General features: G+C 51.0%; 1 protein-coding gene and 1 pseudogene across 1 annotated transcript in view; one reads left to right on the top strand and one right to left on the bottom strand.

Annotated features, from left to right (window-relative positions):
• The window catches only part of RASL10B (RAS like family 10 member B), a 466,401-nt gene that overhangs the window by 270,094 nt on the left and 182,871 nt on the right, over nt 1-13,436 (top strand). The window lies entirely within an intron of this gene.
• LOC146858986 (large ribosomal subunit protein uL10 pseudogene) lies at nt 9,032-10,014 on the bottom strand (annotated as a pseudogene).

Here is a 13,436-nt window from a genome sequence, read left to right as displayed (position 1 = left end):
GCACTCATCCCCGCCACAGACAATATCTGCATGATCCTTGACACAGGAGACATTGCAGCCCTGTTTCTCCTGAGCCTCTCTGCAGCGTTTGACATGGCCTCACATGTTATCCTAATCAGGCACTTACACAAGATTGACATCCAAGGACCAGCTGACTTACGGTTTTGTGCTTTTAGCGTTTTCTGAAAGGAAATATGATTTTATCTGAGGTAATATGTTGTTGCTCCATGGATCCTCCTGGGATGGGGTCGGTCTGTAGTCACACTTACTCCAAGACCGATCTCCCGCTTCTGGTACCTAGTCAGTTGCCGGTCCAGGATCCCATGGTGGCCAGCTGAACTCGGACACACACCCAGCACCCATACCAGTAACCTCAGAATAATATTGACAGCAAACTGGAAATTGATACCACAAGTCGGTGCCGTCACAATAGACTATGGATGCTGCAAGAAACCCATCATAATACTGGTGAATAGAGCAATTATGGCAAGTTATTCCCCTCCTCTGAATCCTGATAATAATGCCATGAGTTATGTCAGTTTCATAATAACAAAATATAGTTCTTACTATAAAAAGTTTTAGTTTCTAAGGCTTGTATATCAGACAAGACACTGAGTGGCCTTAGTGAGAGCGGCCCTATGGGGTGAGGAGGAAGAGGGCCCTTGAGAGTGAGCATAACTTTGGAGTGCCATCAAAAACGTATCATGTGCTAAATGGGAAGGTAAATAGATGTCCTCTCTGGTCACCACAATAGGGTCTGTCTCCACTGCTGGACTGGTAACAGAAACCAGCCCAGCAATCTGCTCGACCAGCCCCGGTTGGGGGAATCGGGTGTTGCACTGAGAAGCACTGCTGCAAAACCGGATGCAAGTAATAAAACCGGCCCCCAGCCTTACGGCCCACCTGGAAAACACCTGGTGCCCGCTACAGTCAGTCCGTCTTTGTGTATCTTCTTTGATGTGTCTTCATTTAAAGCACACATGCATCCTCGTAAACAAAAGGCAACCATGCAGCTTTGATCTACAAATTAATCCTACTCCAGATTGGCACAATATTGATACATTGTGTTCAGCAATACCTTAAACGTTTTATAGTTGCAATCAATTATATAACCTTTTGCGATATAATTAACCACAATTCCATGATCTTGTGCCTTCCTTTGTTTTTCATTTGTGTGTGATCTGTTTTTAGCCTAATGAAGTTATTAATTTGAGCTGGTGGTTGCAGTGTCCTGTTTGGGGACCGGGACTTATTTTTCACCATCAGGCTTTGACAGGAGTATGAAAGGCAAAAAAGGTGGGAATCAAAGAAGAAAAACTGAAAACCGTAACAAAGGTAGAAAGGAGGGTTGAAAAGGAACCTGTAAGAATGAGATGAAGTGGCAAGGAGTGTATAGTGGTGGAAGAAAGCGGAATTGGGTGGAATCAAGACAAGAAAACGTCCATATTCGGCAACCCTGTCATTCATCAGCACCAGTGGCAGATATCTGAGAAAACCTCTGGGTCCTGGTATACATATTCTCTTACAAATAAAGCACTGGTCTGATGTTGCACCTTAACTGATTTCCTTCAGATATGTACCTAAATTGCACTGATTTCTACAGTTCCCCATGATGATGCCCTCGAACACCATGTGAAAGTGTTCTCTGAACTCCTAAGATGTTATTTTCTTTAAAAAAAAATCTTTTTATTAACAAAAGCTCGAGAGACCACATTATACTGAGACAATGTCATGAGTACTTTAGATGCCATGCACAGAGGATCATAATTAACACTTTCTCAGGTTAAGCATGCCACCATGTTGCCCTTCTTCATATTACAATTCTGTCCCCAACAGCCCTCTATACCTTCTCCACAGCATCCACACCTTTTCCCATTTCTTAGCTCACCCCCTACTCTTATATACTGTTTCCTCTGCCCTCTGACACCAATAGAGATCACGTTTCTATTCCTCAACCTGTGGGGGGGCCGACGCCCCCCAACTTCTGGCAATGTTACGCTTTGCCACCCCGCTGACAGCACCAGCCATATACCCACATACCTGGACCAATCTGCATCCCCTCTAATCATTAGGAGTAGCCATTTTGGGTCAAGTGGAACAGGTGCGCCCACCACATCCGACATGACTTCCGTAACCTTCCACCAGAATATGGAAATCTCAAGACACTCCTACAAGATATGTATGAAGGTATCTTCCTCCCTGCACCCCCTAACACACAGCGCTGACAGGGAACAACCCAAGGAAAATAGGTGAGTGCGAGGATAGTAGGTGCGATGCAGAATTTTGAACTGCACCAGCCTAAATCTGACGCGTATAGCCACTTCTCTAGGGCTCTGGAGCGCCTCCTGCCAGTCCTCATCATCCAGAGTCGCCTAGATCACCAGCCCAAGCTTCCCTAAGGGAGACCAAGGGATCCGGGAGGTTGTTAATCAGTTTGCGGTAAATCGTAGAGGTTGGTTTCCCCTGTATGGGGTCCAGCAGTAGCCGGTCCTCCATCAGGAAATATTCTGGAATGGAGACCCCTTGCTGGATGTGAGTGCGCAGAGCATGTAGAAGCCGCATATGCGTGTTCCGCTTTGAATCGTGCATGTTATACTCTTTCTGCAGGTATTCAAACGTGCGGGGGCGTCCCTCTTCCACACATCGCCCAAATATTCATTGCCTTTTAACCGCCAACCCCCTGAGTCCCGTCAGCGCAGCCACCTCCTTGAGAGGATCACCCACCCAAAGCGGGGTTCTGCCCATCAGCCTCCCCGCCCAGCCCAGCAGTTTATTGGCGTCTCCCCAGCATTGGACCACCACTTTAGTATGCTCCGGCCAGGCCGGGCCTTCCGCCGGGAGTAAACAAAAGCGATTTACAATTGCCCTGCGACATCGTTGCCCAACCACTCTGTAGGCTGGTTCATCCATCCCTACGTATACCCAATCATTAATCACCTGCAGTTGAGAGGCCCAGTAGTACAACCTGACATCTGGAACTGCAATCCCTCCATCAAAGACCCCCCCTATATAACTTGTGTAGGGCAATTCTCGGCGACCCTCCAGCCCACAGGAGAGGCCGCACCTCCTGTGCTATGCGCTTAAAAATATTGTGTTGTATCTGATAGGGAGTGTTCTATAATATATAAAGAAGCCGCGGTAGCATCAGCATCTTGTACAGGGCAGCCTGTCCCATAAGTGAGAGTGGGAGTGAGCGCCAGTGGCTAACATCGGCAGTGAGATGCCTCATTTAAGACCCCAGGTTTTTCGCCAGGAATTCTTTCTGGTCACTGGTGATGAAAATCCCCAAGTATTTAAACCCGTCCACCACCACCACCGGAGCCGTGCAGCACCGCAGGACCCTGGGGGGAAGACCGGAGAGGAAAGATCACTGACTTTCACCAGTTGATATTGCATCCCAAATAGCTACCAAACAACTCAAAAATGTGAAGGACCCGCACTATGGAGTAATATGGCTGTGTATAGTACAATGTCATCGGCGTACAGAGAAATATGCTCCTCCCAATCGTCCGGTGCCCGCAACCCACAAATCTCAGGATCTCTCCTGACCCAAAGAGCCAGAGGCTCCAACGCCATGGCAAACAGGAGCGGGGAAAGAAGGCACCCCTGCCGATTGCTCCTCCGAAGCTGAAAGGATCTGGACAGGGCACCATTCACCCGCACTCGTACCATGGACCCCTCATATAGGAGTCTGACCCAGCTACAAAAGGATGGGCCAAAGTTCAGCCGCTGGAGGACCATAAATAGGTATGGCCATTCAATACTGTCGGAGGCCATTAAGGCATCAAGCGACATCAATGCCGTCTGCTGAGATACGTTCACACCAGTCATATGCAGTGCCCCATAAAGCCTCCGGAGCTTGTGCCTAGTGCTTCTACCAGGCATCAACCCTGACTGGTCCACATGTACCAGGTCTTTGATTACCGACTGCACCCTGTCCGCCAACACCTTTGCCAGTACCTTAGCCTCCACGTTGATGAGGGAGATAGGCCTATAGGAACTGCACTGATCAGCCGGCTTGCCCTCCTTGTAGATCACTACGATCGTGGCTGCCATTTGGTCCGCCGGGAGATGCTCCACCTCCCGCGCCTCCTGTAGCATCGCTAAGAGCGGGGGGAGGATGATCATTGCCTGCTTCTTATAGATTACTACCGGGAGCCCATTGGGCCCGGATACCTTACCCGCCCGAAGCGAACTCACTGCCTTACCCAGCTCTACTACCGTAATGACCACCTCCAGGGCGTCATATTTTCCCGGGGGACCATTGGCAAATTTAAATCCCTGAGAAATTCTTCACAGTCCATTGCGGACCTCGTGCTTACTGGGGCGTATACGCGCCCGAAGTGTGTCGCAAATGCATCTGCGATATCAGAACTAATGGACCAAAGTACCCCCTCCGCATCTCGGATCCCCACCACCCAGGACCTGCCCCTATCGCGCCTCTCCAGCCTCGCTAGGAGTTTGAGGGCCTTATCCCCGACATCGTATAGGCGGTGCTGGGTGGCCAGCGCATTTGCCTGTGCCTCACCTTCCACTAAGGCCCGCAGATCCCTTTGTTTCAACGCCAACAGATGTCGCGCCTCCGCGCATGATGTCATCTCAGCCTCACCCTCCATATGGCTGATCTCCTGCTCAATTTGCCTACATTGCAGGGTCTCTGCCTTCTTTTGAGCTCCTATTAAAGCCTGCGCCTGCCCCCTCAACACTGTCTTGTATGCTTACCAGAACGTGATATGCGATTGTACCGTCCCCTTATTCTGTGTGAAGTACAGCCCGGATCCCTCCTGGAGCTTATCGCTCAGTATCGGATCACACACTCGCCATGGATCTATCCACGGGAAGGCTGACCTGTCAATTAGCGGGCCTTGAAGTGTAGCACACACCGGCGCATGATCAGAGATCCCCCTTGCCATATGGTGGGCTGTAGAGAAGTCCCCCACTCTGTCTGTGTGTGTGTGAACAGATGGTCAAGTCTAGAGAAGGACCCGTGTCTAGCAGAGTAAAAAGTGTAGTGTCTCAGTGTAGGGCCCGTCATAAATCCAGACCTAGCGCCCCCATGAATTCTGCAAGGCCATGTTCCCCCTGCGTGCCCGATTGAGGGCCAGACCTATCCATTTCCGGTTTCATTACTGCATTTGTGTCACCTCCAAGAAGTAGGGTGCCTTAGGGGAGGTCAGTTATGAGTGAGCAGAGCTGTTGGAGGATCACCGAGTGGAGCCCTGGCGGTACATAAAAGGAACCGAATACCAACAAGCGCCCCTCCCATTTGCCCGCAGCCGCGACAAAACACCCCGCAGTATCTGTCCAAGTGTCCGTAATCACTAGGGGTAGCGCTTTGCGTATGAGAATGCCCACTCCCCGGGCCCCCGACGTAAACCCAGAGTGTGCTACCATTGTATATCCAAACCGGTCTAGGGCTTTACATCTGCTGCCCCGCAAGTGGGATTCCTGGATAAGAACGACATCTGGGGAATGCCTCTTCAGGTACTGCATCACCAGTGTGCGCTTAATCTTATTGCCCAGCCCATTCACATTCCAGGGCCTAAACTTCACAATAGTCTTAGCCCCCGAATGGGTGTCTCAGTGGTTACTCATCTGTCCGTTATCGGCGCATCTATCCGGTGGGCGAGCTCCCGACCTCCATGCCCGACTCTTTACCACCCCGGTCCATCGGCGATCTCCTGTGCCCTTCTTTGCTGCTCATTGTGCGCCAGCCCTCCAGCCAGTGGCTCGCCTCCTCCGGCTTGTCAAAGAAGTTCGCCTTTCCATTGTCAAGGATTTTAAGTTGGACCGGAAAGAGCATCATGTACTTCACGCCCTGTTCCCTAAGGGCTCGTTTCACCCCATCAAAGGAGCGTCGCTGGCGCTGTACATGCAGCGTGAAGTCCGGAAAGAACCAGATTGTAGCTTTTCGTGTCTGAGGTCTCCATGCATCCGTGCTGCCTTCATTATGGCATCTCAATCCCTAAAGTTTAGGATGCGGACAATGATGGTATGTGGGGGCGCGCCCGGTCGGGGCTCCTCCCCCAATGCTCTATGAACCCGCTCTATTGAGAAAAACAGCGACAGTCGTATAGTCTTGAGATGGTTCAGGATCAAGCCCTCCAGAAAGAGGTCTACGGATGGCCCCTCCATGCCCTCCGGCACACCCACCACCCGGATATTGTTGCGCCGAGCCCTTCCTTCTTGGTCTTTGAGCCGGGTGTAAATGTCAGCCTGATTCTTCGAGAGAGTCATCACCTGTTCCTCCAGGCATTTTGTTTTGGCTTGGACGCCCCTAATGTCCGCTTCTGCCGTGGCCACCTTTTCAGACATCTTGCGAAAATCAGCCCGGAGGAGATTTACCTCTTCAGTAACTGAGTCCAGTTTCGGCTCTAAGGTCCCTTTCAATTTGCAAATTGCCCTCATAATGTCTTTCAAAGTTGTATCCGGGTCCTGGTCACTGACATCCTCATGTGGGTCCCTTCCGACCGCTCCATCATCACGCCCCATGGCTACCATGTATTTATCAATGTGGTCGGGCCCTGTCCCCTTGGTGCGGCCCATTTTGCAGTCCTTGGAATAGTGGGGCCACTTCCCACCGGGCACGGCCAGTTCAGCAGTAGCCTGCTCCGGCTAGGAAAGAAGGGTCTCGTTCGGGCCTCTCCACTGATGCGAGCAGTACGCAGTCCAATTGCGGCCCAGCCTCCTGCTTGACTTCACCGGTAGAGCTGCGTTAAGCTGGGGCGGCTGTTATCACCACTTCCCACTCGTCGCACTATCGGGCCGATGCCCTGTCAGTCGCCATGCACCCCCAAGGGGCCAGGATCTCACAGGCCTAGGGTCCACGCAAATCACCAGTCAGAGGGGGGGAACCTCTGAGCCGACTCACCCGCGCTGCACTGGTCTCTACTCCCCTCGGGTGGGTGGCCCTTGCCACCGAGGATGGCTCCGGTGCTGCTCTGCTTCTCAGCCGCACCCACGCTGCCCTGGGGCGGCTGCTTGGATGTTGCGCAGTCCGCCTCGCTCACTCCGCTGGGGCTCTGAGGACGGCCAAAAGGCTGCTCTGTTTCCGGCCGCACCCGCGCTTGGATGTGCCGCAGTCCGCCTTACTCACTCTGCTGGTTCACATGTCTTCACGCCGGGCCCCTCTACCTCACCGCCGTTGGGGCTCGGGCCACAGCTCACTCTTGCCTTCACAGATGACTTCGCGGCGGCGGCTCCTCCTTTGCCTGGCCTTCAAAATTTTGAAAGGCCTGACCCCTCCTATTCTTACGAATCTCCTTACTCCGTACATTCCTTCTCGCTCTTTGAGATCCTTGGGCCAGAACTTAGCTGTTGTTCCCCGTTTTCTGTTGAACAGGACGGGTGGCCGCTCCTTCCGAGTAGTAGCTGCCAAGCTCTGGAACGCTCTTCCCTACGATATCCGTGCTGTGGAAGATTTAACCAGGTTTAGAGGTGTCATCAAAACGTTCCTTTTTAATAAAATTAAGTAACCCCGCGGCATTCTGTGTTGTTGTGTTCACCTTTTTAGGCGCCAGGACGCCCCTTTGCTGGGGCAGCTGTGCGCGGTACAAAAATCAGTAACATAACATAACATACAGCCTCCGGAAAGTCGCCCTCTGTCCGCTCTCGCGTCTGGCCGCCGATCGTTTCCCAGCTCCACCACTGCCGATCGCCGCACGATTTTTAATGTTTTGCGGGCACCGCCGCCTCCCTGCTTGCTTACCACTCAGAATCGGCGTTCCGGGCCAGGCTTGTGTCGGATGTACGGGGCAGTAATGCTGGTTGCTAGCGCAGCACACTGAGCCTGCGGCCATGTTCCGCGGCTGCTAGCCACGCCCCCCTAAAATGTTATTTTTGATACCCCTTACGTTCTATATGACGTCTTCTGATACCTTTGGGTGATTCATGCTAAAACAAGTACACAAATAAAATACGTAGTATCCTGTATAGGTGCCCTCTCTCTTGAATTCTCTTGAATTTTGGGCTTTGTGCCACCATTGCTGCCTTCTTTTGCCTGACGTGCTGTCCCCCCATTCGTCTGGTCTGGGAATCGATGATCCTACTGTATCGGTGGATGATGAAAGGAAAAGTTTCATCATGTTTCCCAGAACCCTGCCATTCAGAATATCTGATGCCATTATGCATGCTGGGCACTGGATAGGAGAAATGCCTTAGTAAATGTGAGAACCACGAGCATGCGACAAGGACAACATTTCTGACGCCCATGCATGCAGTCTGTTTGTCAATCTGGTAGGTGATGACATTGAGGATCTGCTAATAACATTCTGGAAAACATGATAAAGACGTCTGAAAGAACATTTCGATATCCAACGCACCAGAGATGGTGAATACTATATATTGAACAGTATGTGCCAAATACAAAGAGAATCAGTGGACGCCTACACCACACTTTTACGTCAGCTGGTCACACACTGTTATTTTCACCTCTTCAACAATGACAAAGCAGTCTGACTAGTAATAACAGAGTACTGCTGCTCAGCGTCTTTTCATAAGAAACTAATAAAATCACCACTGATTCTGGCAAATGTTCTTAGCATGGCACAGATGATAATGAGGAAAGTCTCCTGTGGTGCTGGTGTTCGTGTCAGCGAGGAGCCTGATGTGGCAACCTGGTGCTCCGGACAGCGCATGGTCCCCTCACTGTGCATGAGATCCGGGCCTGCTCGTGCCCCTTGCTTGGAGAAGTGTTCCAGGGTGCGTCAGGCTCGGATGACACCGCATCTTCTGCTGTGGCCCATAATACCCTTATCTCTGGCTCCTAGTCCACCCAGCCTCGTCTGCTTAAATTTCGTGGTACTTCGGGGTTGAACTCTTTCGCTAACCTGCAGCACAGAGCCTGCCGTGATTGCTGCAGACCTCGTCCATGTGCAAACATGACAGCAAGCAATTGAAGCTCTCGTTCGCGAGCAGGTGACTTTCCTGGCAAGTGGACCACAAGACAAGATCTGAGGCTTCCTGGAGCGATCTGAGCAGGGCGGTCACCTAGACTTTCTTTTTTACTGCAGAGGATAAGATTGGATACAGACTAGTCGAAAAGGCCAAATCCCATGTCCTCGTCCGACTCCTCAGATTCCTCTTTCTTCTCCTTAGGAGCTGCTGCGGGAGCTGCAGCAACCACAAAGGCAGAGGGGTCAGCCAGGAAAGCCTTGACCTTATCTGTCAGAGGAAAGCTGTAGTCTGTCTCTGCCTCCACAGCTAGGACTTGCTTGTATCCATTAATGATGGAATGAGGCACAGACGGAATTGTGGAGTACCCAATCTGCAGACAGACGTTGGCAACATTAAGGACAACCTCCAAAAATCAGACATGCAGGGCCTCTTTTGTGATATCAATAACCTTAAGGTTGTAGATGCTGCCATTGTTGTACACCTGCTGGATAATCAGACCGAAGGTGAACGGGGAAATGTTCAACATATTGAGGAGTGTGGCTTCGTTGGCATCTACTTTGTCTCCAGTCTTGATAAGCTGTACATCACTCAAGATTTCAATAGTTCCTCTGGCGATCTTTTTGGTTATGTCCAAAACCTGGAGAAACGAAGTCTTCTCAAGACCCACCCCTGTGTTCTGAGCAGGTACAGTCACATCACATGGGGCATTGGCACCTGCAAGAGCCGAAGCTGGCACCTTATTGGCCAGAAGCCTGTAACAAATCTCCGTCAGATCGGCCTTGGTGAACACAAAGCCAACATTACCTCGAATGTAATTCAGTAGCTTTTCCTGGACAGGGTTGTTCTCCAAGTGCCTACGGATGGCCTTACTCATCATGGTGTTCTTCACTACGAGTACCACAGCCTTTCCTCGTAGGGTTATGCAGATCTGCTGCATTTGCTTCGACCCAACATCGTCTGCTCCCACAATGAAGCACTTTGGGTAATCTTCCTACAGTTGGGTGAATTTGGTGAAGTAGTTGGCCTTCCATGTAGCCCTGTCTTCCCTGGGCATCTCGAAGGTGCATCCAAGGATTGCCACACAAAGGGTTTAAAGACGAGCTGTAACCTCACACTAGGACAGCGTGAAAGAAAAAGCAGCAATCATCAAGACTTTCACATTAAAGAACTAGTGGACGTAAAAACGAGCCTGAAAGCAATAGACGCCAAACTAGATGTCCTCATCAGCCGATTGGATCATGTCAAATAACATGTTGATAAACATGAGGACAGGCTGGACCATCTGTAAAATCACGTATCTGATGCAAACAACACATAGGCGGACGCTTAAGAACAACTACTGAAGATGAACAGGGTACCTGAACTCTTAAAGGCCAAAAAAGTGGCGTAACAATCTGTGGATCAGTGGTGTCCTGGAGTCCATAGCTATCACCAAAATGGAAGACTTTGAGCTGAACATGCTGCGCAAACCGTTTGGGGAAGGTCTGTCCGCGGTCTTTCTCGTTGAGCATGCGCACCACTCACTAGGCCCGACCCCGGGCACACTGGCTTGCCCCATTGTCGCATGCCTAATGAACTACTGGGACAGAGACATGGTCTGCGTCTTGCCTGTGAGCAGGGTTCCATTCAGGACCAATGGTACAACCTGTCATTCTATGCAAATTTCACGGTGTCGGTGCAGGCTGCCCGCTGCAAGTTCATGCTCGCCAAACGGATTCTTCATAAAGCGGAAACCCCCTATGCACTAGTCTACCAGGGCAAATTGTGATCACCCTAGATGGCAAACAACACTTTTTCACTGATGCTAAATCCGCCCTGAAGTTCGCTAAGCACACCATCACGGGGGTACGCAACCTCCGAGACTCTTAAATGACAATGATTAATAACCTGTCGCTTGGTGGCCTTTTTGCACCGTGCCACCGCATTGTTGGCCCTTATTCACCACTGTCTAAATTTCACATGTGTTTATTACTCGTCAGGCGGCCCTGCCCAGTTGCACCCTTTACAATTGCTACCAGTATGTTGTCCGAGTGGGAGTCACTTGTAATTTACATTCATTAGGTTGTCCTCGTACTATTCTTAGGCTCTAATCTAGGTACTACTCTTAGGCCCAGCCGCCCAATCCTATTAGGTGGGGTAGTCCGCCTGGATATCCTCTGCTCCCTTTGAGATTTCCATTTCTATCACTAAGTTCAGTGGGAAATGACAGGGAGAGGCTGGGGGGGGGGCAGAAGGGATTTTCTCTATCAAGTTTATGGGTTGGTGTGGATGAGGGGAGAAATGGGGTTCTTTGCTTTGTATGAATATTTTTGGTTTGTTTCCTTTTTCTTCCTGAGATCCAGCTACAGTACACTGAACAGATTTCTCCCAATCGCACCATCCATAGCATAGTACAGGGCCTAGTTAAGCCTCTTTCCCACACTTCAGCGACACGATGGCCAGCACTACTTGTATCACATGGAATATGTGCAGCTTTAATGACCACAGGAAGACACGCTTGGTCCACGATTACCTCATTAGGCACAGAACAGACATCTGCTTCCTACAGGATACTCACTTGGGGAGTTCAACATCCTCCAGACTGCACTACAGATTGTGTGGGGATGCATACACTCAATATACTCCAGTTACGCCAAAGACGTTGCTGTTCTGGTGCGCAAGCGGCTCCCATAGCAGCTGTCCCAATCCCTCATCGACAATGAAGGGCGATATGTAATTTTAGCCGGATTGGTATACAAGCAACCAATAATCCTGGCTGTCATCTATGCCTGAATGTGGATGATCCTAAATTCTTCTCTGGGATCTGGAGACTAATTTCAGGCCTTGACACCCGCACGATAATCTGGGTGGAGATTTCAATGTATCCCTTGATGAATAGCAACACCGTGCAGCACCTTAAGGAAACCGTATCCTAAAGATAATTACTTACGAGACGTCTGGAGACACGCAATCATGAACTCTTCGGAAGGTACATGCGTATCAGTGCACCTTAACACTTGGTCCAGGATAGACTACTTACTAACTTCCAGGAATGTCCAGTCATGAACCACTCTAGAGTGGACAATCTTACTCGCACATTATCGGACTATGCCCCAGTTCTGCTGGAACTGCAGCTCCCCGTGTGTTAACCAGGTAACTGTCACCGAATGCGCAGCGTGACACTCCATTCCAGCAGGAGATTTGCATAGAGATAGTGGATTTGTTCGCCAATAACGTTGAATTACCATCCACACTTTGGGAGGCCTTCAAAGGGGTAATTGGAATGGATCATCTCCTTCCTCGCCGGAAGAACTAAGAGAGTCCGCCTACCCCCGTTCAGATCAGAGGCCACCGAAGTCATCTGCGGCGTACCACAAGGATCATCACTCAGCCCCACCCTCTTCAACATCTACATGAGCCCCCTCGCAGCCATCTCACGCCAACACAACCTCAACATCCTCTCCTACGCCGACGACACCCAGCTGATCCTCTCCCTCACCAACGACCCTGCCACCGCCAGAACCAACCTACACCAGAGATGAAAGACGTAGCCGAGTGGATGACGAACAGCCGCCTGAAACTGAACTCAGATAAGACGGAAGTCCTCATCCTGGGATCATCACCCTCCGCCTGGGACGACTCCTGGTGGCCCCCTGCCCTTGGCAGCGCACCCAAACCAACAGACCACGCACACAACCTGGGCTTCGTCCTGGACTCCTCCCTCTCCATGACCAGACAAGTCAACGCTGTCTCCGCATCATGCTTCAACATCCTACGCATGCTACGTAAGATCTTTCGGTGGATCCCCACCGAAACCAGGAAGACGATCACCCAGGCCCTCGTCACCAGCCGACTGGACTACGGCAACTCCCTCTACGCCGGAACCACAGCCAAACTCCAGAAACGACTCCAGCGCATCCAGAACGCCTCAGCACGCCTCATCCTGGACATTCCCCGACACAGCCACATCTCCGTACACCTTAGAAACCAGCACTGGCTCCCCGTCAGCAAGAGAATCACGTTCCGACGCCTCACCCACGCACACAAAGCTCTCCACAACCAAGGCCCAAGATACCTCAACGACCGCTTGACCTTCTACACTCCCACCCGCCATATTCGATCAACCAGCCACGCCCTCGCCGCCGTCCCCCGCATCCGAAGAGCCACAACAGGAGGAAGATCTTTCTCCTACCTGGCTGCCAAGACGTGGAACTCCCTCCCCATCCACCTCCGCCTGACCCAAGACCACCTCTCCTTCAGGAAGCAACTCAAGACCTGGCTGTTCGAGCAGTAGCGGACCCCCCTCCCCCAAGCGCCTTGAGACCCTCCGGGTGAGTAGCGCGCTATACAAATGCTTGATTGATTGATTGATTGATTCGGGGAACAAGCATTTTTAAACGGTCTTGATTTCTGAAGGCCATTTATGGCCGCCTCGCTCGACTTGAAGTAGACATTGGGGTGTGGGAGATGGACTATGTTCAGTCCAAAAATGGCACCAAACTAGCACACATCTGGGAAGCATTGTCTAAGTTTCATGACGAAGCTATTAGGGAAACTCGTTA

The sequence above is a fragment of the Triturus cristatus genome, chromosome 3_2 (assembly GCF_964204655.1).
Source record: "Triturus cristatus chromosome 3_2, aTriCri1.1, whole genome shotgun sequence".
In the NCBI taxonomy this organism is placed as follows: domain Eukaryota; kingdom Metazoa; phylum Chordata; class Amphibia; order Caudata; family Salamandridae; genus Triturus; species Triturus cristatus.
Note: the sequence above shows the minus strand (reverse complement) of the source record. Positions and strands in the feature narration are given on the sequence as shown.